Source organism: Phodopus roborovskii, unplaced genomic scaffold (assembly GCF_943737965.1).
Source record: "Phodopus roborovskii unplaced genomic scaffold, PHOROB, whole genome shotgun sequence".
Classification (NCBI taxonomy): Eukaryota; Metazoa; Chordata; class Mammalia; order Rodentia; family Cricetidae; genus Phodopus; species Phodopus roborovskii.
Genome location: NW_026126460.1, coordinates 6,890,901 through 6,896,900, shown reverse-complemented (window position 1 = coordinate 6,896,900; position 6,000 = coordinate 6,890,901).

Sequence of the window (6,000 nt, the reverse complement as noted above, 5' to 3'; positions counted from 1 at the left end):
GTCCAAGATTTTATAGCATCCATCACAGGACACCAGGACCCTTATTAAAGAAGAGAACTTTTACAGCATTTCCCAAAGCACTGTATTTTTTCAGAGTCAGCCCACAGGGAAAAAGAAGGCTGTGGTAAAAGATATTGCACTGTAGGTCGCGTTAGTTGGGATCTGAGGACATGACTGCAAGGGAAAAAGTCATCAAATGGTATTTATTGCATGCTGTCCTGGGTTGACACAGTGCTAGGAGCCATCCAAGGAAAGTTAGAACACTTGACACTTTCCCCCTTAGGAGCTTCTATTTGGAAAGAGAATACTGAGGCATAAGTAAAAATTATGACCCACTTGTCCATGTGCAATATGGAGTAAAAATGTAATTAACTTTGATTTACAGTGTGCAGTGCAAGCCCTGATCTCCTTAAACACCGCCCCACCCCCCGGGGCCGCTAGAAGTTCTTTTTTATTTCAACCCTTGTGTAATATCTTATCAACTAGTCTCGGGATCCTTTTTTCCTATTTAGGAAGTTGAGTTTACTGAATATAATCTTATCTCTCTTTCAGGACTGAAAATCTTGCAGCGTCCAACTGATGTTTGAAGCTGGCCTGTGTGCTCGCTCTCTGGTGAACTGTAGAGTCGATGGGGCCGGCTTTGATGTTGAAACCTGCCCTGCCTCTTTGCTAGCTGGGTGGCCTAGGACAAACTGCTCCATGAGTCAAAGCATTGTGAGCCCTAGTGAACTCATCTGTGAAATGGAGCTAGCAGCAGTCACTCTCCTGGGACTGGGAAGTGTAAGGCCCTTAGCCTAGTGTGTGCTAACCCTCCAGGAAGCACCAAACAGATGATTACTGTTATCTTCATATCTGGACAGAAGGAGAGCACAGTATAACATGTCAGGACATAGTCTAGAAATATCACTGGCTTGCCGCAAACGCTTTAGTTCCCATGCATTTCCCTGCTCACGCCTGACCCATCCATCCTCCTGCAGCTGGGAATATCAAGTGTTGATAGCTCACAGCTGTGCTGCCCGGGCGCTCTCAGCCACCAGTGGCCTCATTAGGGGTTATGCCCTCCCCAAACTGGACAAGGAGGGGCAACCTTTTTCTTGCTTTGGGGCAGCTAGGAGGAACTATGCCAGCTCTGGGGTTGCCTGTAAGCCAGCTCCAGCCTCAGATGACACTGTTTTGTAGGCTGATGTCCCCCTCTGTCGGGTCCAACATCCTTTACCCAACATCTTTTTCCTGAAAACCTGTGCCCTAGGCCAGCTGGGTCAGAGTCTAGTTTAGAATCCAATTTAAGCTGCTATTTAAAAGAAATTGCTGATTTAAATTTTCCTTGACATTTGATCATTTCTCCAACTAGTGATATGCATTAAAAACTGTTAGTGAGGGGTTTTAGAGATGGCTCAGTGGCTAAGAGCATGTACTGCTTTTCTAGAGGATCCAAGTTCAATACCCAGTGCCCACATCAAGTAGCTCATGACTACCTATAACTCCTACCCCAGGTGGAGGCCTCTGGAGTACCTCTATACCTGTGGCTTATACTCATTTTGACTCATGAATAGAAATAAAATAAAAATCTGATGAGTTATTGAGATATAATGAACCATTACTTATTTCTGCTTGCTGCTATAGCAATTTACCATAAATGTAATGGATTAAAACAATATATATTTACCAATTATTCTGAAGTCTAGTGTAGGCCTCACTGAGCTAAAATCAAGGATTCTTCCTTGTGTTCTGAGGGTCAAAGGGAAATCTGTTTCCTTACCTTCCATGGTATCTAATACACCCACATCCCATGACTCCTGGCCACCCTCCTTCATCCTCACAGCTGGCAACAGCAGGGCCCAATTTTCCTGAACAATATTCTGCCTGCTTCATCTACTTCCTGTGAACATGTCAAAGGACTGTGATAACAGGCCCACGTAGGTAGCCTGGGACCCTCTCCCTACTGTTCATAATTCTACCTATAACCTTCTTAAAGTGGGGGGTTTATTTATTTTATTTTTGTGCATTGGTGTCTTATGTGCATGTATGCATGTGTGATGGTGTTGGATCTCCTGGAACTGAAGTTACAGAAAGTTTGTGAGCTGCCATGTGATTGCTGGGAATTGAACCTAGGTCTTCTGGAAGAGCAGCCAGTGTTCTTAACTGCTGAGCCATCTCTCCAGCCCCCTCTGTCTAAATCTCAATTAACTTCTCCTAGTCATATAATGTAACACAGCTATAGGTGTCTAGGATGAGGATGTGGGCATCTTTGGGGACTATTATCTTACACACTAAGGGAAGTCTAAATATTTAACCAATAAAACAAACCAGGTAAACAAAACCAAGTAATAACAGCCAAGAAAACAAAAGTGACAAGAAGTTATATAAGAACAAAAAAGCAGGACCATGCTTTGGGTAAATAGTCAAGGAAGCCCTTATATAGGGCCTAAACTCACTGAAAATGTCAATAGGTTAGGTTAGCCAACACTCTGCCTAAATCATTGTGTGTTAAGAGCTGACATATTGAATAGTGGTTATGTGTGTATGACATTAAATGTGGGGCTGGAGATGTAACTCTATGGGTAGAATGCTTGCTTAGCATTCAGGAAATTCAGGGTTTGATACCTAGAACTTTATAAACCTCAATCATGTTTGATGACATATGCTTGAAATCCCAGCACTCAGGAGAAAGAGGCATGAAGCCAGGGAATTCAAGGTCAATGTTGGCTACAGAGCCAGTCCTAGACCAGTCTGGGCTACATTAAACCATTCTTTTGAAAACAGATAGGCAGATAGATGTGTGTTCAGCCACAACTTTGTCAGAAGTTGTGCAGCATTGTCTGGGCTAGGATGTCACACCAGGTTTCTGGTGAGAGTTATTTCATCAAGCTCAGAGTTAGTGCATGAATGAGAGGTGGATGGCTTCCTATGCGAAACACTGCAGCTAATGTTTAATATTCATCTCTCAGAGCCCCCAGAGAACTGTCATTTCCAGCTTGGGTTCAGCGCTGGGAAACAGAGAGGGGACAATGCATATACGTGGGAAGTCTCTCTGTTCAGGTGGGTCCCTTCCCTCGGGGGAGCTTCTTGCTCATAATCATTTTATTAATGAATGAATTATCTATTTTTGTAGTGTTGGGGATTGAACCTAGAGTCTTACATATACTAGGCAAGCATTCTACCTCTGAGTTACATCTCTGGCCCTTTCACTCATGTTTATAGTACCGAATAAAAGTTCAAAAGTGCAGGCCAGACCCAGTTCCAAAGGACAGGGTGACCTCATCAATCCCCCTGCCTCAGCAGAATGGAGTGTCCTTGTGAACCTATGTAAGGACACTGAAGGCATGTTTTAAATAAACATACCAGACGGCGTGCATCCCACATGAGCCTCCCTTCAAAGCAGTCTCCTTGGAAGACTAATCACTTAGCCCAGAGATGCTGTTTAAAAGCCCCTGGTTGCTCTCCTTTTAGACGCTGCAGTGAATTCTTTGGCGTAGCCTGATGAGAGCACATATCTATCCTTTGAAGGTGGATTTGATTTTTAACAGCAGCCAAAATTCATTCAGATCAAAGCCTGGGAACTAAGGTGTACAATCAAGTTGAGGAACACAATTTTGGAGTATGTGATGAAGATGGTAAAATTCAGTAAGAGTAGTTTCTTATAGGAGGCTTGTATATGCTTGTGGGACCCAAAGAGTCGGGACAAAACAATACACACACGAAAGTAGTGAGTTTTTAGAATTTATTTCTTTTTAAAGGCTGTTCCATTAGAGGGGTCCAATATCACAGCGTTTGGAGACACAAACTCTGGAGTCAGCGCTAGCATCTTCATCTCCAAGAAAGTCACCTAGCCTGGTTGAGTGTCACCATTGCTCTCTGAAAAGGAGGGCTGTAGCATTAACCACACCGCCGAACAGCTGCATGTAATACATAAAGGCATCTGTGTAAAGCAGAAGACCACATGGGTAAAGTACTCAGTCTATGTGACATGAGATGTAGAAAGTGCTCAGTAAATAGCGGTTATTGTTTTCCCTCCTTGTCACACTGTATCCTCACAAGCATACACACACCTACCTATAATATTGACTATATTTGTCATAGTCCTAATGGTGCTTGTTGACTGGATCCCCTCAGTGGGTTGGCTCCTCTCAAGTCTCACTGTAATCCATAGAAATAGGTACTATTGTGGAGCCCATTTTTAAAGGTGAGGAAGTTCAGGACTAACCTATCCAAAAGCATCCAGCCAAGAAGTTATTGAGTCATCCGTTGGTGCCTCTGGCTTCTTCCACACAGTGGTTCTCAATGCCTTGATTGTACTCTTCTGCAGGAGGAAGGTTCCAGTGTGGACAGTGGAGTCCCACAGGCTCGATTTGAGTATGACTCTTGCTCATGTCTAATGTAGCCCAGGGAGCTGAAGCCGGCAAGCCACATGCAGCACAGAGCTGACCCTTGGGCTCAGTTGAGAACAAATGAGGTTGAAAGCCTTGAGTAATAAACGGAGCATGCTGCATGGTTTTGGTCACCTACCACCTCCTCATGAGGCACACACACCCTACTGGTGCGGGGAGATAGCATTCCAGGCTGCTCTGAAAGCCTTTGGTGATAACCTAAGTATGAAACACAGTCTCCCTGATAGTGGAGAGTTCTCCTGAAAGCAGGCAAAGTGTTTCTATCAGATTGTGGCGGAATTCCAGTGGGAGTGGAGGAGGCGACAGACAGGAACACTTTATGTTGTTCCTCAGCCTACAAGTTGACACTATGATCCCGCACTTTTCCTAACACACGTTCCTGGAGAGTGCCTGTTATCTGGGGCTGGGGGTTGCCTGCTGATTTCCATGCTGACCTGGCACAATCTCTACCATAGTGTGTTTGTACATGGCCATGTTAAGTCTGGGTGTCGAGAGGAAACCCAACAGGGTCTGGAGTCTTCATTCATTCATTTTCTTGTGTGCATTCATTTCTCTTCCATCTATTCCCATGGTGACTTAGTGCTGGGATGTTCTGGAAGTAGCCTTCAGACCTCCTGAGAGTGACTCAGATCTCCAGGATGTGTCTATTGAGGACTTTGGTTTTTGAAGAGATTTATTTCCACCATGTTGGCAGCATGCTTGTATTTGTCCTTTGCTATTGTTGGAATAACAGCTGTCGATGGCCACCTTGGGAAGGGGAAGAGCTTCAGATATTTCAATGCATATTAGATACAAAGTGGATGAGGAATTACTTAATCTGGAATTGACAGTATTCCCCGGTGTCTCCAGTATCTTTTCCCCAGAGTCTCCCAACTTCTCATCATGTGAAAATGCAGGTGTTTCCCGGTTGTGTCACTGCCCCCTTAAACATTCTTAGTGCCACATTTTACAGACCCAGAGTTGTGGGCTTTGTTAGCACCAGTGGTAAGGGATTCAGGCGTTATGCTGGCCTGTCCCTGTCAGCTGATAGAATGCACTCAGGCAGTGCTCTGGTCAGCCCATGAGTACTAGTCTGCAAGCAGGTGCAAAGGACCCCTTTAAAAGACAGACCGCACCCTCGTAAGCTCTCTTTCTGTCTTTGCTTTGGTTCCGGCTCTTCTTTCTCTGCTCTCTTCTCTCTCTGCTCTTTTCCGGTTTTCTTTCCTGGTCTTTCCTTCCCGCTCTTCCCCTGGGGCAGCCATGACTTTTCCTGCTTCCCTCTTCTCTCCTGTGCTCTCTCTGTCGCTTTACCTCTTTCCTCTCCCCCCTCCCTCCCCTTTCTAATAAAACTTATCACATAAAATCTGTCGCCTGGGTGTTTGTCCCCTGCCTCTGCCACCCTTGCCCGGAATCCGCCAAATCCCCCACCCAAGGTCCCTTTTAAAGCTTCATCCTAACATCAGTCTCTAACTCAGAAATAGTAAGCAGTTCAAGGCTAACCTGTGCTACACGAGACCTTTGCTCAAAGCAAACAAAGCAGAGCTGGGGAAGTTGCTTAACTGATAGAATGCTTGCTCAGTTTGTACAAAGCCCCGGGTTCAATTCCCAGCATGCATCAGCTGTCTAGTATACG